General features: G+C 54.8%; 1 protein-coding gene across 3 annotated transcripts in view; it reads right to left on the bottom strand.

Annotated features, from left to right (window-relative positions):
• Positions 1–25,894, bottom strand: part of RALY (RALY heterogeneous nuclear ribonucleoprotein) — a 154,743-nt gene that overhangs the window by 80,303 nt on the left and 48,546 nt on the right. For 2 of the 3 annotated variants that reach the window (XM_071572658.1, XM_071572657.1), the window contains exon 2: positions 21,428–21,509. The exons of the other annotated variant lie outside the window; for it this stretch is intronic. The gene's annotated coding sequence lies outside the window, so the exon portion shown is untranslated. The remainder of the gene's footprint in view (positions 1–21,427; positions 21,510–25,894) is intronic. 3 annotated transcript variants of the gene reach the window in all.

The following is a 25,894-nucleotide window of genomic DNA, read 5'->3' as shown; positions in this document are numbered from 1 at the left end:
TCAAACCCAAATGAGGAAGGAAGAATGGAGAGGATAAAGGAATTAAAGAGATTTATTAGAATAAAATCAGTGGAACGAACAAGTCCAGCAACAGGCTGTGGCTGAACATGGAGGGTGTGCCTTTGGCTGGAGCTGAACCCCCATGTCTCCTGCCATCCCACCCCTGTGCTGAGGGCAGCAGCAGCTCCCCAGGGCACAAACAGCTGCAGGGCCACCCTGCCCAGCTTTTATTGCCATGCTAAAGCCAACTGTGCCAGTACCTCCCTGTGGAACCACAGGTGTTGAAACCAACCAACCAAACCAACAGACCCAACTCGTTCCTCTGAGCCTGTCTGAGACCTCCTAAGCTTCACATGACCCAAACAGAGCTCTTTGTGTTCCCTCATTTGCCATGTGGGGATAATATCCCAGGGCTGTTGTACTTGAGGGATTTGATGGCCTGGGAGTCAGGAGATGGAATCATAAAATCATGGAATATCCTGAGCTGGAAGGGACCCACAAAGATCATCCAGTCCAAGCCCTGGCCCTGCATAGACACCCCAACAATCACACTCTGTCCCTGTCCCATTGTCCAAACACTCCTGGAGCTCTGGCAGCCTTGGGGCCGTGCCCACTGCCCTGGGGAGCCTGGTCAGTGCCCACCACCCTCTGGGGGAAGAGCCTTTCCCTGAGATCCGAAGGATGGGACCCTGAGGAGCCTGGTCAGTGCCCACCACCCTCTGGGGGAAGAGCCTTTCCCTGGGATCCAAAGGATGGGACCCTGGGGAGCCTGGTCAGTGCCCACCACCCTCTGGGGGAAGGACCTTGTCCTGAGACCCAAAGGATGGGACCCTGGGGAGCCTGGTCAGTGCCCACCACTCTCTGGGGGAAGAGCCTTTCCCTGAGATCCAAAGGATGGGACCCTGGGGAGCCTGGTCAGTGCCCACCACCCTCTGGGGGAAGACCCTTTCCCTGAGATCCAAAGGATGGGACCCTGGGGAGCCTGGTCAGTGCCCATCACCCTCTGGGGGAAGGACCTTTCCTTGAGATCCAAAGCATGGGACCCTGGGGAGCCTGGTCAGTGCCCACCACCCTCTGGGGGAAGAGCCTTTCCCTGAGACCCAAAGGATGGGACCCTGGGGAGCCTGGTCAGTGCCCACCACCCTCTGGGGGAAGAGCCTTTCCCTGGGATCCAAAGGATGGGACCCTGGGGAGCCTGGTCAGTGCCCACCACCCTCTGGGGGAAGGACCTCTCCCTGAGACCCAAAGGATGGGACCCTGGGGAGCCTGGTCAGTGCCCACCACCCTCTGGGGGAAGGACCTTTCCCTGAGACCCAAAGGATGGGACCCTGAGGAGCCTGGTCAGCGCCCACCACCCTCTGGGGGAAGGACCTTTCCCTGAGATCCAAAGGATGGGACCCTGGGGAGCCTGGTCAGTGCCCACCACCCTCTGGGGGAAGAGCCTTTCCCTGAGACCCAAAGGATGGGACCCTGGGGAGCCTGGTCAGTGCCCACCACCCTCTGGGGGAAGGACCTTTCCTTGAGATCCAAAGGATGGGACCCTGGGGAGCCTGGTCAGTGCCCACCACCCTCTGGGGGAAGGACCTTTCCCTGAGATCCAAAGGATGGGACCCTGGGGAGCCTGGTCAGTGCCCACCACCCTCTGGGGGAAGGACCTTTCCCTGAGATCCAAAGGATGGGACCCTGGGGAGCCTGGTCAGTGCCCACCACCCTCTGGGGGAAGAGCCTTTCCCTGGGATCCAAAGGATGGGACCCTGTGGAGCCTGGTCAGTGCCCACCACCCTCTGGGGGAAGGACCTTTCCCTGAGACCCAAAGGACATGAAACATCCAACCCTGTCCTTTGCTGGAGAGTTTCAAACCCACCCTTTGTACACTCTGGTCCTTCACCAGCTCAGTCACAAACATGGAAGTCCCATATCCAAGCACAGCTCTATCCAGAGTATTTTTTAGCACAAACAGCTCAAGGAACTGTGCAGATAATCCCAGTCTGGAGCCACAGCATGCCTTGTGCTGTGGAAACCAGGGAACAGCTCGGGATTTTGCCTTGCTGTGTGTTTTTAACATACCTATGGTTCCCATCCTCTGCCCTCTCCCACTTCTGGGCTCAGCTGGCACACAGATAGAGATGACAAAATAACTGTGGATCTGCACTAATGTGCTTTCCAGACCCACTGGGGTAATGATAGGAACTGTCTGTCAGTAATGGACATTTCTGGGTAGTACATAAGAGCCCTCAATTGCTCATAACCACGAGGCAAAGCTGGGGGGCCCCTCTTTGTCTGAGCCTGTGCACACCCAGCTCAGGCACAGGGCAGCCAAAAGGCACAAGGAAAGTAATTTCTTCCTTCTCCTCTCCCACAATTTCCTCCCTATTTCAATGCAGAGGTGGAAGAAGCCTCAGAGCAGCAGCAGAGCTGGGCTGTGAGCAGGGAGGGCTCTCCAGGGCAGGTTCAGCTGCACCTTCCCATCTCCAGGATAATAAAGGGCAGGAATAAAGGGCTGCTGAGAGCACACACAGCTCTCCTTGGCCACAGCTGCAGCCTGGTGGAGTCTGTGCCCCCAGGGGTCCATCCCTGCCCATGGAACACCCTCCTGCCTGTGGGAAGCTCAGCAGAGAACCCACACCAGGTCATGGCCATCAAACCCCTTCCATTTGGAGAAGGCTCCTTGGAAAAGGACCTTTTCCTTATCCCTAAATGGCCCAGAGTGACCCCAAGGGTCCATCCCTGCCCCTGAACCCCCTCCTGCCTGTGGGAAGCTCAGCAGAGAACCCACACCAGGTCATGGCCATCAAACCCCTTCCATTTGGAGAAGGCTCCTTGGAAAAGGACCTTTTCCTTATCCCTAAATGGCCCAGAGTGACCCCAGGGGTCCATCCCTGCCCCTGAACCCCCTCCTGCCTGTGGGAAGCTCAGCAGAGAACCCACACCAGGTCATGGCCATCAAACCCCTTCCATTTGGAGAAGGCTCCTTGGAAAAGGACCTTTTCCTTATCCCTAAATGGCCCAGAGTGACCCCAGGGGTCCATCCCTGCCCCTGAACCCCCTCCTGCCTGTGGGAAGCTCAGCAGAGAACCCACACCAGGTCATGGCCATCAAACCCCTTCCATTTGGAGAAGGCTCCTTGGAAAAGGACCTTTTCCTTATCCCTAAATGGGATGGGAATTACCCAGAGTGACCCCAGGGGTCCATCCCTGCCCCCGAACACCCTCCTGCCTGTGGGAAGCTCAGCAGAGAACCCACACCAGGTCATGGCCATCAAACCCCTTCCATTTGGAGAAGGCTCATGGGAAAAGGACCTTTTCCTTATCCCTAAATGGTCCAGAGTGACCCCAAGGGTCCATCCCTGCCCCTGAACACCCTCCTGCCTGTGGGAAGCTCAGCAGAGAACCCACACCAGGTCATGGCCATCAAACCCCTTCCATTTGGAGAAGGCTCCTTGGAAAAGGACCTTTTCCTTATCCCTAAATGGGATGGGAATTACCCAGAGTGACCCCAGGGGTCCATCCCTGCCCATGAACACCCTCCTGCCTGTGGGAAGCTCAGCAGAGAACCCACACCAGGTCATGGCCATCAAACCCCTTCCATTTGGAGAAGGTTCATGGGAAAAGGACCTTTTCCTTATTCCCTCAATGGGATGAGAATTACCCAGAGTTAATGTTGAGACACTTGGGGTAGAAACCAAGCATGAGCAAGGGGGTGACCCAACAAGCAGCAAACCCAGCCCTGTTGGATCAGGAATTACAGGGCAGCAAGGTCAGGAATGGGGGTGGAAACTCATCCAAGCAATTCTGAGGGGCAGGGAAGGGCAGGAGATGGTGCTGGTGAGATCAAACTGGAGAAATCAATAATGGCAGAGGACAGAGGGGGCTGAGGGGACACGGGAAGGGATAAATTAAAGGCTTGCCCAGGTGTTATGATGGCTAGTGAACAATAAATTAAATCAAAGAGGGCAACAGGGACAAGCAAGGCAGTGTGAAAAATTAATTAAAAGGAAGAGAGGCATAACCAAGGCATAAAACATGGGTGCTGGAGGAAAGATTAGAGGGCCAGGCAATGCAGAGCTTTGGGAAGTGTAGAAAGAGCCAAGGCAGAGGCTGGGAAGGCTGGAAGGGCCAGATAAACAAGGCAGCTGCATTTTCAGGACTCCAAGAAGCAGGAAACCATGGGAGAAGAAAGGAAGCATCTCCCAGCCAGAGGCAGCACTGCCAGGGTAGGGGTGGTGGCATCCCAACCTCCAATCCTCAGCTTTTGGAGCCAAAATGCAGCAGCAACAGTGACTCCCCTCACCTGCCTGCTCCTGGTCCCCTTCCACCAACCCAGAGGCCCAAGGGAGAGGGCACAGGGGCTGCTGCAGGATGGGGCACTGCAGGATGGGGCACTGCAGGATGGGCTGTTTGAGTTGGGTCTCTCCCATGGGTGTCTGCTGAGACACAGGAAAGGGGTGAACAGCTCAGACTCCATCTGGCTGCCTCCAGGACTCCCCTCTGGCTCTGACAGGAGCCCACTGAGTCCCTGCAGCCTTCCCTGCAGGCATCCCCATCTCCCAGCAGAATTCCCCTACACCTGAGCTGTTGTGGCCCATTTAGCCCATCCCAGGGGTGGATGCACCTTCTCCAGGCTGCTGGGCCATCAGGGAGGGTGGAATGAGACGAGCTGTAAGGTCCCTTCCAACCCAAATCATTCTGTGATTGCATGAAACAGTTACATGGATATTTTCTGGCTCTACAAGTGTCCCAGTTCAGCAGGTGGGACCAGTTTCTCCCCGTGTGGGTGTGCCCAAAGCTGTGCATTCTAAACCCTCTCTGCCATTGCCCAGCAACTGTTCCCAATGGCCCATTGGCAGCAGCTGCCCAGGGCACAGCTGAGCCCTCAGGCTGGGAGCTGGCTGGGAAAGAAGCCTGGCAGAGGAGCTGGGAGAACTGCCCTGCAGGGAGTCCTTGGCACCTCCACACCCACCTGAGGGCTCAGCTCTGCCCATGGGCCAGCAACGAGTCCAAAATCCCCCCTGACTGCCAGAGTCAGATCCCCCAGTGTGGAACTCCCTGCCCTGGGGGAGGCACTGGGGGCTCCCACCCAAACCTGAGGGGAGACAATCTTGGCCTTTGGAGACTTGGGGAACCACTCATTGGATCCAGAGGAGGAGCAGACCCTGGACAGGAGGAGCCCCCCACTCTCCACCAGACTGTGCCATCATCTGCACCAGCAGGTTTTTCACCTCCTTTTCCTTTGGACTTGGAGGAACCACGTGGGGCTCAGCACAGGGGCCACCAAACCCCCCTGTGTTTGTGCCCCAGGGGGCTGGGTTAGACTGCTGGGTTTGGGGGTTAAACCCAATTTCTCTTTGTGCCATTGCATTTCTTGTAATATTGTTATTAAATTGTAACTCTGCCTTATAATCTCTTTTGTGTTGGGTTTGTTTCTCCTGCTGCTTTACCTTTAAACCAGCACATCAAGTCACAGGGGGAAAGAAAGACTGGGCCAAGTCTGGCTCCCACCTGCTTTGAAAGCAGCTTTCTTTGCACTGAACAGGCTGCCTGGGTGCTAAGAGGATTATAAGCACAGACACCTATGCCAGAGGAGGGAAGAAGGAAGAATAAAGGCATTCAAAGCTGTGACAAGCAAGTGGATAATAAAAGAATGCAGGAAACTCTTTGGATGGAGCAGGAAGAGCACAAGGAAGATCAAGGCACAAGGAGCAGATTCAGAGTCAACCAACCCAGAAGAAGCACAAGGACTTTCACATGTCCCAGTGGACACTGATCAGGCAGGGAGTGCTTTGTAAGGGAAGTAGGACAAGAAGTAATGGATAATTAACAACATCAGAGAGCTCAGAGCCCCACAGACCTCCCTGTGCCCTAAGAAACTTCTCCTTGGCTTCTGAGCAGGATTGTAGGAGCCAAGGGATGTTCTTTGTACCCCACAGAGAACAGGGAGCAGGTTCTGTCCAAGGGAAGCTCTGATGTGAACAGAGCAAGAAAAGGGTGAAGTTCTTTTTTCTCTCTGCAACTCCCTGCCAGGATGGGGCTGGGCTCTTCTCCCAGGGAACAAGGGACAGGACAAGAGCAAACAGCCTCAGGTTGTGCCAGAGGAGGTTTAGCTTGGATATCAAGGAAAATCTCTCCCCTGAAAGGGTGGCAGGCACTGGCACAGCTGCCCAGGGCAGTGGTGGAGTCACCATCCCTGGAGGTGTTCCAAAGGTGTGTGGATGTGGCACTTGAGGACACGGTCAGTGGTGGATCTGGGAGTGCTGGGTCCTTCCCAACTTCAGTGATTCCACATTCTGTGAGGAGATAACCCCTGGGAGGTGAGCAGGGAGCAGGCACCACCTCCTGCTTTCCAGTATGGCAAACCCAGGCCTTTAGGGAGAGATGTGGAAGAATGAAACAAGGTTTGATGGTAAGGCTCTTCTCCAGTGTAATGGGAAAAACAGCCAAGAGACCAAGGCTCTCATGGGCCCTGCTTGTCCCTGTCCTGTGAAAGGGGCAGGAACAGCCCAGAACCAAGGGCTTGTCTTAAAAAAAACACAGGAGCTCCTGAGCTGGAAGGGACCCACAAGGATCAGAGTCCAACCCCTGGCCCTGCATAGACACCCCCACAATCCCACCCTGTCCACCCTGAGCTGGAAGGGACACACAAGGATCAGAGTCCAACCCCTGGCCCGGCACAGACACCCCAACAATCCCACCCTGTCCACCCTGAGCTGGAAGGGACCCACAAGGATCAGAGTCCAACCCCTGGTCCTGCACAGACACCCCAACAATCCCACCCTGTCCACCCTGAGCTGGAAGGGACACACAAGGATCAGAGTCCAACCCCTGGCCCGGCACAGACACCCCAACAATCCCACCCTGTCCACCCTGAGCTGGAAGGGACACACAAGGATCAGAGTCCAACCCCTGGCCCTGCACAGACACCCCAACAATCCCACCCTGTCCACTCTGAGCTGGAAGGGACACACAGGGATCAACCCCTGGACCTGCACAGACACCCCAACAATCCCACCCTGTCCACCCTGAGCTGGAAGGGATACACAAGGATCAGAGTCCAACCCCTGGCCCTGCGCAGACACCCCAACAATCCCACCCTGTCCACCCTGAGCTGGAAGGGACACACAAGGATCAGAGTCCAACCCCTGGCCCGGCACAGACACCCCAACAATCCCACCCTGAGCTGGAAGAGACACACAAAGATCATCCAGTCCAGCTTCTGCCCCTGCACAGACACCCCAACAATCCCACCCTGTCCACCCTGAGCTGGAAGGGACACACAAAGATCATCCAGTCCAGCTTCTGGCCCTGCACAGACACCCCAACAAACCCACCATGTCCACCCTGAGCTGGAAGGGACCCACAAGGATCAACCCCCAGACCTGCACAGACACCCCAACAATCCCACCCTGTCCACCCTGAGCTGGAAGGGACACACAAAGATCATCCAGTCCAGCTTCTGCCCCTGCACAGACACCCCAGTAATCCCACCATGTCCACCCTGAGCTGGAAGGGACACACAGGGATCAACCCCTGGACCTGAACAGACACCCCAACAATCCCACCATGTCCACCCTGAGCTGGAAGGGACACACAGGGATCAACCCCTGGACCTGAACAGACACCCCAACAATCCCATCCTGAGCTGGAAGGGACCCACAAGGACAATTCAGTCCAGCCCCTGGCCCTGCACAGACACCCCAACAATTCCACCCTGTCCCTCAGAGCGTTGTCCAAACACTCCTGGAGCTCTGGCAGCCTTGGGGCTGTGCCCACTGCCCTGGGGAGTCTCTGCAGGGCTCACCCACCAGAGGAAAGCTGGGACCCAAACCAGCCCTCCAAGTGACCCAGCACATCCCAAGGTCATCCTTACTGATCCTGCATTTTTAATGGCACCTCCAGCCTCAGCAAGAAATGCAGAAGAAAGGATTTTAGCAGGGAAAAAAAAACCCCACCCAACCTGAGACAGCTCCTCATGAACAGGGTGTGTGGCACCATCCCACACCCTCTGGATGTCACAGCCCAGCCCCTCCAGGCAGCAGCAGGGCCCTCACATCACACAGCCTGGCAAAGGTCACTGCCTCAGGAAGCAGCACATCTGCTAATGAAATGCTGCAGAAAGGGGATGGTGAAATGAGCAACTTTTTGGCTCTTTTCCTGCAATCTCCTGCTCAGGCCAGGCTGGAAGCAAACCTGGGGCCTGGATTGGTATGGATGAAGGAATCTGGCCATCTCTCTGCTTGTCTTCTCTGCCTTTCTTGCCAACCCTTCTTGCTCTCCTTAGAAACCAGCATTAAAATCCATGCTCACACGTCACATTTGATGCATCTGCCAAGGTCAGAGCCATCAGATCCCATCAGGCACATCCAGCCCTGCAAAGGGAGGCCGAGGGGAGACGTGCACAGAGACATCTATTTTTGTATTTTCATTTGAAGGCATCCCCTTGACTTCTGCTTTCTGACTCATGTTGCAGCTCCAGTGCTCAGGGAAGCAGCCAGAAAGCAGGAGGTGGTCAGGAGAGGACAGGGGGAAGGAGCAGCACTGAGGTGGCCCCTGTCTGCTGTCCCCAGTGTCCCAGCATGTCCCAGCAGCTCCTGGAGCAGCATGTTCATGGGAATAACACCATTCCAAGCTGGAGCACAAAAACTATTCCCTTTGGGGCTGAGAACTGAGAGCCTGGGGAGTTCCACTGATTGGAGGGGAGGGGACACTTATGCTTATTTTACTTGCATTTTTTTATGTTTTGTGGTGGGAAACAACACATAATCCATGAGTTTCCAGATGAGAGAATTATTGTATATAACACAATCCACAGACTATTCTGAGTTGGAAGGGACCCACAAGGATCATCAAGTCCAACTCTTAAGTCAATAGTCCACATAGGGGATTGAACCCATGACCTTGGCATTGTTACAACCAAATTTTAACCAACTGAGCTGATCTCAGTGGTCACTTATGCTTATTTTACTTATACTTATTAATTGATAATGTTATTATTGATATACCTGTCATAGAACTTGCTTAATCGTATGAAATTCACTGTATAAGACACAGTGAACTCACAAGGTACAGACCTGTCCTTGAAGGTGCCACACCAAGAGGCCCCAGAGCCTCTCAGACCAATTAAAACAGCCAGAATACCCCATGAAACGAAGATAAATCAGAAAACATGTCAAAAGAACAAGAGAAGTCCAATTAGACCAGCTACAGTTGGCAACAAGTCCAGTTTGAAGCAGTTTTGAGCAAAAGGTAAAATGTTGATGACAAGAAGAGTGCTGACTTTATCCCCAAAGACCATCAGGGACCCTTGCCCTGAATTCCCAGGAGGAAAAGTGCAAGTGCAAGAAGTGACACGGGGTGGAGAAAATGGAAACCAGTTCTTGAAACTCAGTATAATAACCCTGCTTTTTCTAAGAGAATAATGTTTATGCATGAAAGAAAAATAAATATGTATAACATAGTTGTGTATAAACCAGTTGTTAAGTCAGACAGGTGTGTTTTTTGGAGGAGCTTCCCCTGTGCACCCGGGCCTGGGATGAACATCCCTCTCTATAACCTCACTGGATAGAGAGTCTTCTTTCTGCAAATCACCACCTGGGGACATGGGTTGGTGTTGGGTTGGCAGTGTTGGGTTAATGGTTGGACTTGCCCTTAGAGGGTTTTTCCAACCTTAAAGATTCTGTGGTTCTCAATCCAGGCCCAGCTCCTCAACCTGCCTTGGATGGCTGGAGTCACTGACCAGGGAATCTGGGAGATCACGGAGGAGACCCTGACCCCTGAGGCAGACACTTCCACCAGCATTACATCCTGTGCCCTGCCCTCTCTCTCTCCAGACAGTGGGCAGAGTCTGAGTCTTGCCAGGAGAAAACACCTTGCAGGTGATGGGGAAGACAAGACAGGATGAAGAGGAACTGGTGGCTCAGCAAGAGGAGAAAACCCGTCAGCAAGAGGAGAAAACCCATCAGCAAGAGGAGAAAACCCATCAGCAATGCCTCTGCCCATCAGCTTGTCGATCTACAGGATTTAAGGTGTTGATAAACACAACCCCATCCCATTAGAATCCCAGAATCATAGTCAATTAGGTTGGAAAAGACCTCCAAGATCAGCAAGTCCAACCCTTGATCCAACCCCACTGTGATCACCAGCCCAGGGCACTCTGTGCCCTGGGCTGGTGATCACAGTGGGGTTGGATCAAGATGTGGTGGATTCTCACTCAGTGCCACATCCATAGAAACACAGAATCACAGAATGGATTGGGTTGGAAAAGACCTCCAAGATCATCAAGTCCAACCCTTGGTCCAACTCCAGTCCCTTTACCAGATCATGGCACTCAGTGCCACGGCCAAGCTCAGCTGAAAAACCTCCAGGGATGGGGAATCCACCCCCTCTCTGGGCAGCCCATTCCAATGCCTGAGCACTCTCATTCTCACTGTGAACACTCCCTTGAGCTCCTTACAAACCCCCTCCAGGTGGGTTCCCATTCAGGGATGCTCCTGTGGGACAGGGCAGCTCTGACATTCCCTCTGCAGCAACTCAGACACTTCTAAGGATTCATTCTGCAAACATTCCCACCCCAGTTCTGAGCACAGTTTTCCTCCCCCAGAGCAAGAGGAAGGGCTGGTGTCATCATCTCTCAGCTGCTGTTTACACAAGCAGGTATTTGGGAGAAGATTTGGCACTTTCCCTTCACACACTGCCTTGATCTGAACTACCCTTCAAGTCTTGAGAACCTCTGAGAAAGAGAGAGTTTCAAAAAGCAAATCTAGAAATGAAAAAAGAACAAATGCCCCCAATCAGGTCATTTAAATCGACATCACATTTGGATAAGATCAAGATTTGCAGGAAACTGAGTGTTCATTATGAATCACTTGCTCAGCTCTTGAAAGAATCAAACACTCTGGTTGATCACAGGGAGCCAGCTCAGCTCCAGACATGAATTGTTGGCTCAGAAAGGAGTTGTTAACCCGTGGCTTTCTTTAAGCTTCAGTGTTTTGACTGAATTTCCAGGTTTGACATCACACACGTGCTGGAGTTTGTGGTTCCTCCAGGTTTCACACCCCAGAGCAGCCACAGGGCAGTGCACAGGACCCTGTTTGTTGTGTGAGCACAGCTTTGGTTTCAACCACACCCAACACTCTGCTCTTCTCAGAAACCAAGAGACAACTGAGTTACAGGACTTTTTGTTGGCTGCACCGTCAGCTGGAGGCAGATCCTGAGCAGGAGGCTCTGCCCATGGCCTGTCTTGCCTCCATCACTTGACATCTTTCCTATTGTCTTGGCAGAGCAACTGAGAGCTCCAGAAAATTAATTTGCTTATTTAAAAGCCCAGGTAGCCACAGTGACAGAGCCATGAGGCTGTTAATGAAGGGTTAATTAGCATCTCCTCTTCCACTCACTCCCCCAGTGTCCATCTCTGAAGGCTCCATGTGAAGAATGGCAGTTCAGTGTGACAGGACTTGGCTATCCCTGGAAAACCTGATCCCACTGACACCAGCCAGGCCCAGCTCCACCACAGAGACCTCCAGAATTGGCTGGGACCAGGAGCTGAGCCTGCATACCCCACTCCTGGTGCTTGGAACTGCTAAACCACCCCTAATCACAGAATCATAGAATCCATTGGGTTGGAAAAGACCTCCGAGATCATCAAGTCCAACCCTTGGTCCAACTCCAGTCCCTTTACCAGATCATGGCACTCAGTGCCATGGCCAAGCTCAGTTGAAAAACCTCCAGGGATGGGGAATCCACCCCCTCTCTGGGCAGCCCATTCCAATCCCTGAGCACTCTCTCTGCAAAGAAGTTTTTTCTGATCTCCAACCTCAATTTCCCCTGGCAGAGCTTGAGCCCATCGTGCCCCCTTGTCCTATTGCTGAGTGCCTGGGAGAAGAGACCAACCCCCACCTGGCCAGAACTTCCCTTCAGGCAGTTCCAGACAGTGCTGAGGTCACCTCTGAGCCTCCTCTTCTCCAGGCTGAACACCCCCAGCTCCCTCAGCCTCTCCCCACAGCACTTGTGCTCCAGTCCCTTCTCCAGCCTCGTTGCTCTTCTCTGGCCCCGCTCCAGCCCCTCAATCTCTTGCCTCAACTGAGGGGCCCAGAACTGAACACAACACTCAAGGTGTGGCCTCCCCAAGGCAGAGTCCAGGGGAAGGGTCACTGCCCTGGGCCTGCTGGCCACGCTAGTTTGGATCCAGGCCTGGATCCCACTGGCCTTCTTGGCCACCTGGGCACACTGGTGGCTCCTGTTGAGCTTCCTGTCCCTCAGTCCCCCCAGGTCCCTCTGCCTGGCTGCTCTCCAGCCACTCTGTGCCCAGCCTGGAGCACTGCAGGGGTTGTTGTGGCCAAAGGGCAGGACCTGCACTTGGCCTTGTTGAACTTCATCCCATTGGAATCAGCCCATCTCTCAAGTTCATCCAGATCCCTCTGCAGAGCCCTCCTGCCTTCCAGCAGGTTGACACTCCCTCCCAACTTGGTGTCATCAGCAAATTTGCTGATGATGGACTCAATCATCTCATTTAAATTATCAATAAAGATGTTAAACAGGACTGGACCCTACACTGACCCCTGGGGGTCAATCAAAAGCACCCCAGACATGTTGGGAGTGTCCAAGACCAGGCTGGATGGGGCTCTGAACTCTGAACACCTGGTCCAATGAAAGGTGCTCCTGCCCATGGCAGGGGGGTGGGACTGGAGGAGCTTTAAAGTCCCTTCCAACCCACGCCACTCTGTAGTTCTCTCCTCTGCTTTCACAACAGACTAAGAGCCAAGAGCAAGGCTTCTCTAGCCCCAAATCCACCTGCTTCCTGCTGGGAGAAGTCATGGAGTGGGGGCTCTGCATGAGGACAGTGCTCCTCTCACCTGCATCTCCCAGCTGGGCTCCACAGCCCATCCACCTGGGCAACTGTGAACCTGCTCCACACAAAATCCCCTCCAGATGGTAGGGAACATCCTCCAGCCAAGCCCTCAGAGGGCACAGGCCAATAGATCACACCCAGCCCAGACAGGCCAATCCCTGCAGAGAGCCTGCTTAGAAAGGAGGTTTAACTGGCTCTTGGCACTTTCTCACAGTAGATAAAGGTTGGGGAGCATCAGCCCTGCAAGGACTTTGTGTCTGTGTCCTCCACAGCCCAACCTCTGATGGTTCTGATGGCTCCTGGCACCTGGGGAGCTTCTGGAATGATTCCAACACTACAGTGAGACCTATGAGTGATGCCACCACCCACTCCTTTCCCTGGGAAAGGCATCTCAGGCACCTCAGTGCCCCAGTTTGGCTGTTGCAGACTGGACCATGAGCCCAGTGAGGTGCATGTCCTGCAGCCTCCTCCCCCCTGGGCACTGCCCAGCCTGCCCAGCCCCTGCCCCACTGGCCACTGCCACCTGCAGCCTCCTCCTGACCTGACAGCCCCTCTAAATTAGGAAACCTCTTACATCCTTCCTTGGCCCACAAGGTGCTAAAAAGGTCACTCCAGATGGCAGCTTAAAGGGCCACCAAGTGCCACCCTAATCCTGGCAGGACAGGACAGGACCTGCCAGGGCTCAGAAAGGCCCCGAGCAGGTGATTAGAGTCGGGATTGATTTGTGCTCAGACATGGTGATGCCCAGCTCTGCCACTGCCCCTGCCCAGGACAGACACAGAGTTTCAGCCACCCAGGGTCTGCACTGTCTGGAACTCCCTGAAGGGAAGTTCTGGCCAGGTGGGGGTTGGTCTCTTCTCCCAGGCACTCAGCAATAGGACAAGGGGGCACGATGGGCTCAAGCTCTGCCAGGGGAGGTTTAGGTTGGAGATCAGGAAGAAATTCTTTGCAGAGAGAGTGCTCAGGCATTGGAATGGGCTGCCCAGAGAGGGGGTGGATTCCCCATCCCTGGAGGTTTTTAAACTGAGCCTGGCCGTGGCACTGAGTGCCATGATCTGGTAAAGGGACTGCAGTTGGATCAAGGGTTGGTCTTGATGATCTCAGAGGTCTTTTCCAACCCAATCCATTCTTTGGTTCTGTGGATGTGGCACTGAGTGAGAATCCACCACATCTTGATCCAACCCCACTGTGATCACCAGCCCAGGGCACAGAGTGCCAGAGTGATCACAGTGAGGTTGGATCAAGGGTTGGATTTGATGATCTGAGAGGTCTCTTTCAACCCAACTGAGAAGAGCAACGAGGCTGGAGAAGGGACTGGAGCACAAGTGCTGTGGGGAGAGGCTGAGGGAGCTGGGGGTGTTCAGCCTGGAGAAGAGGAGGCTCAGAGGTGACCTCAGCACTGTCTGGAACTGCCTGAAGGGAAGTTCTGGCCAGGTGGGGGTTGGTCTCTTCTCCCAGGCACTCAGCAATAGGACAAGGGGGCACGATGGGCTCAAGCTCTGCCAGGGGAAATTGAAGTTGGAGAGCAGAAAGAAATTCTTTGCAGAGAGAGTGCTCAGGGATTGGAACGGGCTGCCCAGAGAGGGGGTGGATTCCCCATCCCTGGAGGTTTTTAAGGTGAGCTTGGCCATGGCACTGAGTGCCATGATCTGGTAAAAGGACTGGAGTTGGACCAAGGGTTGGACTTGATGATCTCCGAGGTCTTTTCCAACCCAATTGATTCTATGATTCTATGGCTGTGGCACTGAGTGAGAATCCACCACATCTTGATCCAACCCCACTGTGATCACCAGCCCAGGGCACAGAGTGCCCTGGGCTGGTGATCACAGTGGGGTTGGATCAAGGGTTGGACTTGCTGATCTTGGAGGTCTTTTCCAGCCCAATTGTTCTATGACTTTATGATTCTATCAGGAGGTGTCCTCTCATAATGGGACACTCCCAAGGCTGCATGGATGGACTCAAGAACAGGTATTTTCATGGCCTTCCCTATATTGCTGAAATAATGGGCATTTTCATCAGCCTCCCTCCAGTTCCTCTCAGGGTTCTTCTCCAAACGGTTGAATGACAGAAATTCCCACAGTTTTTAGTGCCCCTCCCAGGAAACAGGAGTTTTATTAGTCAGCCTTTACTCTGTGTGCCACCAGTAACTGGAGGGAGAAGTGAAAAACAGAAAAGCAAATCATCAACCAGCAGCATTCAGGAGTTCAGGACTCCTAAGCCAAGAACTCACCAGAGAAAAGTTTCCTCCCCTTACACCAAATGCCTTGGACAGAAAGAAGGCTCCACAGTTCAAAGCATTATTTAATATGCCAGCAGCCCAAACAAAACTTTTTAACACTTCTGGCAGTGCTCTTTGTAAGAAAGAACGTCATCAATACTAAATAAATCATGTGTTTCTTCATCCACACTGAATCCCTTCATCTCATTTGCTGAGTTCAACCCTGGGCTGTGGAATTAGGGCACAGTAGTTGTCTTATTCATGCAGAAAAGGGGTTTTAGCCAGTTCAGTTGTTTAACATATCTGTATGCCAGGACTTTTTTGTCCTACTTTGTGTCAAAATACTCCCCCTACCACCATGGGCAGATACACTGAGGTAGAGCAGGAAATGGTTTGAGACAAATCAAAAGCAAACCCAAGTTCCCTTTATAGAATCATAGAATGGATTGGGTTGGAAAAGACCTCCAAGATCATCAAGTCCAACCCTTGGTCCAACTCCAGTCCCTTTACCAGATCATGGCACTCAGTGCCACGGCCAAGCTCAGCTGAAAAACCTCCAGGGATGGGGAATCCACCCCCTCTCTGGGCAGCCCATTCCAATGCCTGAGCACTCTCTCTGCAAAGAATTTCTTTCTGCTCTCCAACTTCAATTTCCCCTGGCAGAGCTTGAGCCCATCGTGCCCCCTTGTCCTATTGCTGAGTGCCTGGGAGAAGAGACCAACCCCCACCTGGCCAGAACTTCCCTTCAGGCAGTTCCAGACAGTGCTGAGGTCACCTCTGAGCCTCCTCTTCTCCAGGCTGAACACCCCCAGCTCCCTCAGCCTCTCCCCACAGCACTTGTGCTCCAGTCCCTTCTCCAGCCTCGTTGCTCTTCTCAGTTGGGTTGGAAGAGACCTCTGAGATCACCAAATTCAACCCTTGATCCAACCCCACTGTGATCACTCTCGCACTCAGTGCCCTGGGCTGGTGATCACAGTGGGGTTGGATCAAGACATGTTGGATTCTCTGTCCCTGGAGGTGTTTCAGAGGACACTCAGAGCCACATCCAGTCCCTTCTCCAGCCTCGTTGCTCTTCTCTGGCCCCGCTCCAGCCCCTCAATCTCTTCCCTGAACTGAGGGGCCCAGAACTGAACACAACACTCAAGGTGTGGCCTCCCCAAGGCAGAGTCCAGGGGAAGGGTCACTGCCCTGGCCCTGCTGGCCACGCTAGTTTGGATCCAGGCCAGGATCCCCTTGGCCTTCTTGGCCACCTGGGCACACTGGTGGCTCCTGTTGAGCTTCCTGTCCCTCAGTCCCCCCAGGTCCCTCTGCCTGGCTGCTCTCCAGCCACTCTGTGCCCAGCCTGGAGCGCTGCAGGGGGTTGGGGTGGCCAAAGTTCCTGATTTTGCCTTGAAGAAATTCAGGTGAATCTTCACATCTCTGCTATTTCCAGGATCAGATTTCCAAGTAAAGTCAGCAGTGTGAAGCTCCTGGATCCTTATTTGCTGTCCAAGGTATCTCCTCTCCTGAGGTCCATCACACAGAGCTCCCAGCTGTGTGATAAAGAAGTTTGACCTGATCACACTTATTTTTTTTCCCTTCTTATATAAGTTCCCAAGTTAAAAACCAGCTGGGATACCAAATAAACCACCAGGACTATAAACCCTGCTGAGCTGGAAACTGAAGATCCCATCCCTGGAAGTGTCCCAGGCCAGGTTGGACAGGGCTTGGAGCAACCTGGGCTGGTGGAAGGTGTCCCCGCCCATGGCAGTGAGTGGCACTGGATGGTCTTTAAGGTCCCTTGCAATTCAAAACATCCTGTTAATCTGTGATTCCTGCTTTCATCCATCTGCCTGGGAACTGGAAGGGAAAGTCATGGAATCATAGAATGGATTGGGTTGGAAAAGACCTCCGAGATCACCAAGTCCAACCCTTGGTCCAACTCCAGTCCCTTCGCTAGATCAGTCCACTGTTGAGAACATTCCACCACTCCACCTTCATGCCTGAAAACTTCATTCACCCTCTGCTGGAGCAAACTCCAGGTTTTCTTCCCCTCCAGTCCTGCTACTCTGGTCCCACCAAACCAAAGCTCCCAGCAGACCAGAGATGTCCCAGCTCTGGTTCTCCTGGACCTCAGGGCTCAGGAAGCACAGCAAGGTTCCAACAGCCACAGTCTGGACCATGATTTCCCAATCCTCAGGTCATGCTGAGCCCTAAATCCTCTCATCCTTCCACCAAAGCCCTTCTTCACAGAGGTGCTTTCAGCTCAGCCTACCTGGCCAAGCTGGGCCTGGGGCACATCCAAGATCATGTCCTTACAGTGCCATGGCTGGTGGCACTCTGGAGATGGGTCTCTTCCTGAATTGTGCCCAGAGGACACTGCTGTACCCACTGAGGATGGGGAGCTCCTCTGTCCTGACCAAAGCACTAACCAACAGACCCGGGGCACCACCCTCAGCCTGCCCCTGCCACCCCATGTGCCACAGGGTGCCCTGCCCGCCCTGTGCAGACACACCCCCGGGGCACCACCCTCAGCCTGCTCTGCCACCCCATGTGCCACAGGGAGCCCTGCCCGCCCTGTGCAGACACACCCCCGGGGCACCACCCTGAGCCTGCCCCTGCCACCCCATGTGCCACAGGGAGCCCTGCCCGCCCTGTGCAGACACACCCCCGGGGCACCACCCTGAGCCTGCCCCTGCCACCCCATGTGCCACAGGCACCACCCTGAGCCTGCTCTGCCACCCCATGTGCCACAGGCTGCCCTGCCTGCCCTGTGCAGACACAGCCCCAGGGCACCACCCTCAGCCTGCCCCTGCCACCCCATGTGCCACAGGGAGCCCTGCCCGCCCTGTGCAGACACACCCCCGGGGCACCACCCTCAGCCTGCCCCTGCCACCACGTGTGCCACAGGCTGCCCTGCCTGCCCTGTGCAGACACAGCCCCGGGGCACCACCCTGAGCCTGCCCCTGCCACCCCATGTGCCACAGGCTGTCCTGCCTGCCCTGTGCAGACACACCCCAGGGCACCACTCTCAGCCTGCTCTGCCACCCCGTGTGCCACAGGCTGCCCTGCCTGCCCTGTGCAGACACACCCCAGGGCACCACCCTGAGCCTGCCCCTGCCACCCCGTGTGCCACAGGCTGCCCTGCCTGCCCTGTGCAGACACACCCCAGGGGACCACTCTCAGCCTGCTCTGCCACCCTGTGTGCCACAGGCTGCCCTGCCTGCCCTGTGCAGACACAGCCCCGGGGCACCACCCTGAGCCTGCCCCTGCCACCCCATGTGCCACAGGGTGCCCTGCCCGCCCTGTGCAGACACACCCCCGGGGCACCACCCTCAGCCTGCCCCTGCCACTCCGTGTGCCACAGGCTGCCCTGCCTGCCCTGTGCAGACACAGCCCCGGGGCACCACCCTGTGTCTGCTCTGCCACCCCATGTGCCACAGGCTGCCCTGCCTGCCCTGTGCAGACACAGCCATGGGGCACCACCCTGAGCCTGCCCCTGCCACCCCATGTGCCACAGGAACCACCCTGAGCCTGCTCTGCCACCCCATGTGCCACAGGCTGCCCTGCCTGCCCTGTGCAGACACAGCCCCAGGGCACCACCCTGAGCCTGCTCTGCCACCCCGTGTGCCACAGGCTGCCCTGCCTGCCCTGTGCAGACACAGCCCCAGGGCACCACCCTGAGCCTGCTCTGCCACCCCGTGTGCCACAGGCTGCCCTGCCTGCCCTGTGCAGACACAGCCCCAGGGCACCACCCTGAGCCTGCTCTGCCACCCCATGTGCCACAGGCACCACCCTGAGCCTGCTCTGCCGCCCCATGTGCCACAGGCTGCCCTGCCTGCCCTGTGCAGACACAGCCATGGGGCACCACCCTGAGCCTGCTCTGCCACCCCATGTGCCACAGGCACCACCCTGAGCCTGCTCTGCCACCCCATGTGCCACAGGCTGCCCTGCCTGCCCTGTGCAGACACAGTCCCAAGGCACCACCCTCAGCCTGCTCTGCCACCCCGTGTGCCACAGGCTGCCCTGCCTGCCCTGTGCAGACACACTCCAGGGCACCACTCTCAGCCTGCCCCTGCCACCCCATGTGCCACAGGCACCACCCTCAGCCTGCTCTGCCACCCCGTGTGCCACAGGCTGCCCTGCCTGCCCTGTGCAGACACACCCCAGGGCACCACCCTCAGCCTGCTCTGCCACCCCGTGTGCCACAGGCTGCCCTGCCTGCCCTGTGCAGACACACCCCAGGGCTGTGCCCAAGCTGTGGGCACCAGTGCCTGCATCAGTTGAGTGGGGTTCTCCAGGTCCCAGACTTAGCCCATTGCCTAGAGGGGTGTGCTCCCCCCACTGTCCCCCAACCACGGGGCCCCCAGGGAGCCCTCAAGGACCCAGACACAGAGACCACAGGAGAGAGAGAGTTTAATGCTCAAGGGTGAAGGTTGATACGGACCTTGGAGGGACCCAAAACGTACCAATAGGAACCAAAGGGGGTTTGGCTCTGGGCCAGTAGGAATAAGGGGGTTACAAGCAATAGAAAGGGGCACATAACATCCAATCAGAGCACTTTTTGTAACTTACAGACCCCCTGATACATTCCTGAGGGGTCAGTAACAGTTCTCTCAAGGAATTTTGGGAAGGAGAAGCAGTGACTTTGCCAAAAAGCCAACAGAAACCATTTTGTACATTTAAACAACATTAAAACCCTCAGTTGTTAAGACATAAGAAGTGGCTTCTCCATTTTCTTCACAGGTCCACTTCTGACAGGGCTTTTCCCATTGCAGACATTGTAAGTGGAATGCTGCCTGTGCCCACAGCAAACCGTGTGTCTGCCCCAGGCACAATGCTCCCCCTGGGAAGCACTTCCATCCACTGCTCCTGGCAGTGCCCTGCTCTGGGATGGGCACAGCAGAGTCCACCTCCAGATGGCTCAGAAGTCACACTCAGATTCACCTTCGCCACAACAAACCGCAGGTAGAACTTGCAGAAGCAATTCAAGCCATGAATCAGAAGGTCAAAGACACCAAAACCAACTGTGTCCAGAAGGACCAAACCTGCCCTGCAGGGTGTCATCAAAGCAATCCTGTCCCTGGCACTGACAGCACTGAGGGCCATGGCAGGTGCCCAGCACAGCCATGAACTTCTAACTACCTGAAGACCCACCCCAGGGCAGAATGAGCCCAGTGCCAGCAGGGTCATGGGCACAAACCTCCAGCCCGGCCCCACAATGGAGCCACTGGCACAATCCATCACCTCTGTGCTGCCCCAACCCACTGGTGCCACACACAGCTGGCAAGGGCAGGGACCTCTCCCACTGCTCCTCACATCAGAAAGGATCTCTCCCATCTGAAAGGACCTCTCCCACCACTCCTCACATCTGAAAGGACCTCTCTGACCATTCCTCAATCTGAAAGGAACTCCTCCACCGACCCTCATATCTGAAAGGATCTGTCCCACTCCTCCTCACATCTGGAAGGATATCCCCCACTGTTCCTCACATCTGGAAGGACCTCTTCCACCATTCCTCACATCTGAAAGGATCTCCCTCACTGCTCCTCACATCTGAAAGGACCTCTCTGACCATTCCTCAATCTGAAAGGACCTCTCTGATCATTCCTCAATCTGAAAGGACCTCTCTGATCATTCCTCACATCTGAAAGGATCTCCCTCATTGTTTCTCACATCTGGAAGGATCTCTCCCACTGCTCCTCACATCTGAAAGGACTCTCCCACCATTCCTCAATCTGAAAGGACTCTCCCAACATTCCTCAATCTGAAAGGATCTCCCTCATTGTTCCTCACATCTGGAAGGATCTCCCTCATTGTTCCTCACATCTGGAAGGATCTCCCTCACTGTTCCTCCCATCTGAAAGGACTCTCCCACCATTCCTCAATCTGAAAGGATCTCTCCCACCATTCCTCACATCTGAAAGGATCTCTCCCACCATTCCTCACATCTGAAAGGATCTCCCTCACTGCTCCTCACATCTGAAAGGACCTCTCTGACCATTCCTCAATCTGAAAGGACCTCTCCCACCATTCCTCACATCTGAAAGGATCTCCCTCACTGCTCCTCACATCTGGAAGGACTCTCCCACCATTCCTCAATCTGAAAGGACCTCTCCCACTGTTCCTCCCATCTGAAAGGACCTCCCTCACTGTTCTTACATCTGGAAGGATCTCCCCTACCATTCCTCACATCTGGAAGGATCTCCCCTACCACTCCTCACATCTGAAAGGATCCCCCACCATTCCTCACATCTGAAAGGATCTCCCCTACCACTCCTCACATCTGGAAGGATCTCCCCGACCATTCCTCACATCTGAAAGGATCCCCCACCATTCCTCACATCTGAAAGGACACAAGGACACCAAAGGACACCCAGACACACTTACCAGGACTGGTGGGCACTGGGGGTCTGTCAGTCCTGCCGTCACCGTGCCCGGAGCAGAGCCCCTCTACGCTCTCAGCCTCACCCTGCAAGAAGCAGGACACAGAGGGGTGGTAAGGGCAGGTCCCAGCACTCTGTGCCCTCAGCAGGGCAGGGAGGGCAGAGCTGGGAGGCAAAGCTGCTGGGTGTCTGCAGGATCAGAGCCAGGACGTGCCCAGCTAAGACTCTGAGCTGCTTAGCACGGAGCTGGAAGTGGAGCAGACAGAGGTGGTTGGGTTTGCTGGGCACTGGGGGACCTGCTGGGGGTGGCTCAGGGTGCCCTGGGCACCAGAAATGCCCAAAAACTGCTGCGTCAGCTTAACCCGGGCAGAGACAAGTAAATCAGCAGGCAGGAATTTAGGATGATCATGACTGAGATTTGCTCAGGTAAAAGAGAGTTTCTTCCACCTGAAATATCCCACAGCAAAACTTGCTTGTGGTTTTATTTATTGTTTGGTTTTCCTTATGGAAAATGTGGTTAGAATGTGAAGAGTTTGCTTTGGGTTGGACAAGCCTGAATTGAGCTGTTCTGTGGATGGAACTGGGATTGCTCAGCCTGGAGAGGAGAAGGCTCTGGGGTGACCTTATTGTGGCTTTTCAGCACCCAAAGGGGCTTCAAGAGATCTTCCAAGACAGGGACTTTGGACAAGGCCTTGGAGTGACAGGACAAGGGGAATGGCTTAAAGCTGAAGGAGAGCAGGGTTAGATGGGATATTGGGAAGGAATATCCCACCCTGTGAGGGTGGGCAGGCCCTGGCACAGGTGCCCAGAGAAGCTGTGGCTGCCCCATCCCTGGAAGTGTCCAAGGTCAGGTTGGACAGGGCTTGGAGCAACCTGGACTGGTGGGAGGTGTCCCTGCCCATGGCAGAGGATGGGACTGATGATCTCTAAGGTCCCTCCAACCCAAAACACTCTGGGATTATGAACCTATTCCATGATGCTCAGATATTTAGGCTGACTGATGCCATGGGAGGGCGGGAGGGCAGCAAGGGCTCCTGCCAGTCACCACAACCGTGCTGGTGAGCAGTGCCAGCTCCTGCCAGCCTGCCAGGAGAGACCCTCCAGACTGAGAGGCTCAATTCAGTCCCAGCTTTGCCACAGCACTGCAGAAGGTCGGACTGCAATGAAGCTTTTAATTACAACAGAGGAAGTACTAAAGAGACACAAACAAAGTGCTGGGCACCAAACAACACCAAGGGCACACCATCCAATGAGCTGCTCAGAGGTGACAGAGTGGCCTCCACACTCAGAGGATAATCCCTCCTGCACAGCGGGCACAGCTCTGCATGGCAAAGCCACCACAGTGCCAGAGGTTAAAAGCAGGGGAAGCTGCCACGAGGCCACATTGCCTGTGACCCAAGAACCCCCAAAGCAATCAAGATCACAGAATCATAGAAACAGTTGGGTTGGAAGAGACCTCCAAGGTCACCAAGTCCAACCCATGGTCCAACTCCAGTCCCTTTACCAGATCATGGCACTCAGTGCCACGTCCAGTCTCACCTTAAAAACCTCCAGGGATGGGGAATCCACCCCCTCTCTGGGCAGCCCATTCCAATCCCTGAGCACTCTCTCTGCAAAGAATTTCTTTCTGCTCTCCAACTTCAATTTCCCCTGGCAGAGCTTGAGCCCATCGTGCCCCCTTGTCCTATTGCTGAGTGCCTGGGAGAAGAGACCAATCCCCACCTGGCCAGAACTTCCCTTCAGGCAGTTCCAGACAGTGCTGAGGTCACCTCTGAGCCTCCTCTTCTCCAGGCTAAACACCCCCAGCTCCCTCAGCCTCTCCCCACAGCACTTGTGCTCCAGTCCCTTCTCCAGCCTCGTTGCTCTTCTCTGGCCCCGCTCCAGCCCCTCAATCTCTTGCCTCAACTGAGGGGCCCAGAACTGAACACAACACTCAAGGTGTGGCCTCCCCAAGGCAGAGTCCAGGGGAAGGGTCACTGCCCTGGGCCTGCTGGCCACGCTAGTTTGGATCCAGGCCAGGATCCCATTGGCCTTCTTGGCCACCTGGGCACACTGGTGGCTCCTGTTGAGCTTCCTGTCCCTCAGTCCCCCCAGGTCCCTCTGCCTGGCTGCTCTCCAGCCACTCTGTGCCCAGCCTGGAGCGTTGCAGGGGGTTGGGGTGGCCAAAGGGCAGGACCTGCACTTGGCCTTGTTGAACTCCATCCCATTGGAATCAGCCCATCTCTCCAGTCTATCCAGATCCCTCTGCAGAGCCCTCCTGCCTTCCAGCAGGTCGACACTCCCTCCCAACTTGGTGTCATCAGCAAATTTGCTGATGATGGACTCAATGAAAACACCCTCTGATTTCCCCAAAGCCACAATTCTGTACCAGTTGGGAACTGCTGAGGGCAGAGGAATTGCAAACAGATGGTCTTTTGGGAGGGTTTCCAAGACGTGCCATTCCTGCACACCCAAGGGCTTCAAGGGATGGATCCATGGCATCAAGGTGCCCCTCTTACCTCCCCAGGGCTGTGCCACTGGCACCAGCAGTGGCATCAACTAAGGAGTCCAGGAAGAGCAATGAGGGACCAGCCTGGCGCTGGAGAAGGCACACAGACACCTGGATGTCACCTTATGTGGTGACCTGGCATCCTGATATGGACATTGCCACTTACCTGAAACATTCCCCACAGCCCAGTATTCTGGAGACTCTACAAATCAGCACCGATTTGCTGCTAATAAACAAGATCACCTTTAATTTTGCAGGCACCTCCTACTTCATTAAACCTGAAGATCTCGCTCTCCAGGGGTTTGCTCCTCAGCAGGGGCAGGAAATGAAAAGGCAGAACATGCAATTTAATTGGGGATGAAGCTCCATCTCTGCACTGCCTATCACAGTTATGTGTCATTTAAGACAAGAGTGGAGCAGGTGGGAAGTGGCACCAGCTCAGGATGGGCATCAGAATGGGTGACACCAACAGCACGTCCCAGGTGGAATCAGATGGTGCAACTTCAAAACTTCTGTTCCATTCGGGTTCTTTCTTCCTTTGTTCCCTCAAACTTCTCTGAACTATTCAGTTTTGAAAAGGGTGAGAAGAAATGGCACCTCTGCAAAGCCAAGGGGTTTGAAGGGAGCAGAAGGTTGTGGCAGCACCATGTGGGGCACAGCAATGGGGCAGGGCTGGTGTTGGTGGTGGGGAGGATGGGCCAGGGGTGTCCATCAGCACAGCCACCAGTGTTCAGGTGACATGGGGTGGCACTGCTAAACCTGCTGCCCCTGCTTCTTCCTCTCTGGGCACCACTTTGCCTCCCTGTGCTGTCCTTGGGTGCTTGGAGGTGACACCACCATGGAAAGGAATCACAGAATTATAGATTATCCTGAGTTGGAAGCGACCCACCAGGATCATCCAGTCCAAGTCCTGGCCCTGCACAGACACCCCAACAATCCCACCCTGTCCCTCAGAATGTTGCCCAAACCCTCCTGGAGCTCTGGCAGCCTTGGGGCTGTGCCCATTGCCCTGGGGAGTCTGGTCAGTGCCCACCACCCTCTGGGGGAAGAGCCTTTTGCTGAGATCCAACCTGAACCAACCCTGGCACAGCTCCAGCTGTTCCCTGGGTCCTGTCACTGGTCAAGTGCCCTCAAGGTGCTGATACTTGCTTTAGGAGCTGGGTTGGGTGGGAGGTTTCTGCTTTCCCTCAGCTCTCCAGCCCCTCTCTCCATGCTCCAGCACCAGGAGGAAGAACACAGTAAATCATTTTCATGAAGTTGAGGGTTTCAGTCAACCTTTTGCAGAGAGCAGAGGCAAAGAAGAGTAAGGAGAGCCCATGGATGGGTTCTGCTGGTTGTTACATGGTAAAGGAGACCTGGACTTTGATTCTGCAGCTGCTGGGGAGTGTTTGTGGAATTTAAGGCATCTCAGTTGGCTCAAACCTTTCCAAACCAGCTCCCACACTGAGGCTTTGCCATCTGAAGCAGCTCAACATCAGAATCCTCACATGTTCCTCCCTGTTGAGAACTTCTCCAGCTCTCCATGCTGGCTGGGAGGTTGGACCAGCTTGTGCCCCAGACGCTTTTCTGCACCAGACCAGTGGGTGAGTGGGAGCTGAGTGATGGGACAGACCTGGCAGGACACCTGGAGAGACCAACCCATTTTCCAAGGCAGAGTAGTTCAACTGGGAGGAAGGGGCAGCACTCCAGGCTCCTGCTCTGCTGCTTGGTTGGACTGAGGGACTGCTCATCCCTCCTGCAAAAGAGATGCCTGAACTGTGAGTTTGAGCAGAAATCTCTGCCCTTCCTGCTCTTCCAGACGTTCTCAGTAACAACCTGGATTGATTTAAATCTATTTTTCCAACAAGCACCTTTTCTATACCTGGTATGATGGGAGATAAAACAGGAGGGACCCCTTTAACTGCTGCACTTTAATTAGTTCCTGTGGCTGTCAAAGCCCTGCTCTCACATTCTCATGCAAATGCACAGCCTTTCATTCTAAGC

The sequence above is a fragment of the Pithys albifrons genome, chromosome 18 (genome assembly GCF_047495875.1).
Source record: "Pithys albifrons albifrons isolate INPA30051 chromosome 18, PitAlb_v1, whole genome shotgun sequence".
NCBI lineage: Eukaryota > Metazoa > Chordata > Aves > Passeriformes > Thamnophilidae > Pithys > Pithys albifrons.
This window is presented reverse-complemented; position numbering and strand designations above follow the sequence as displayed.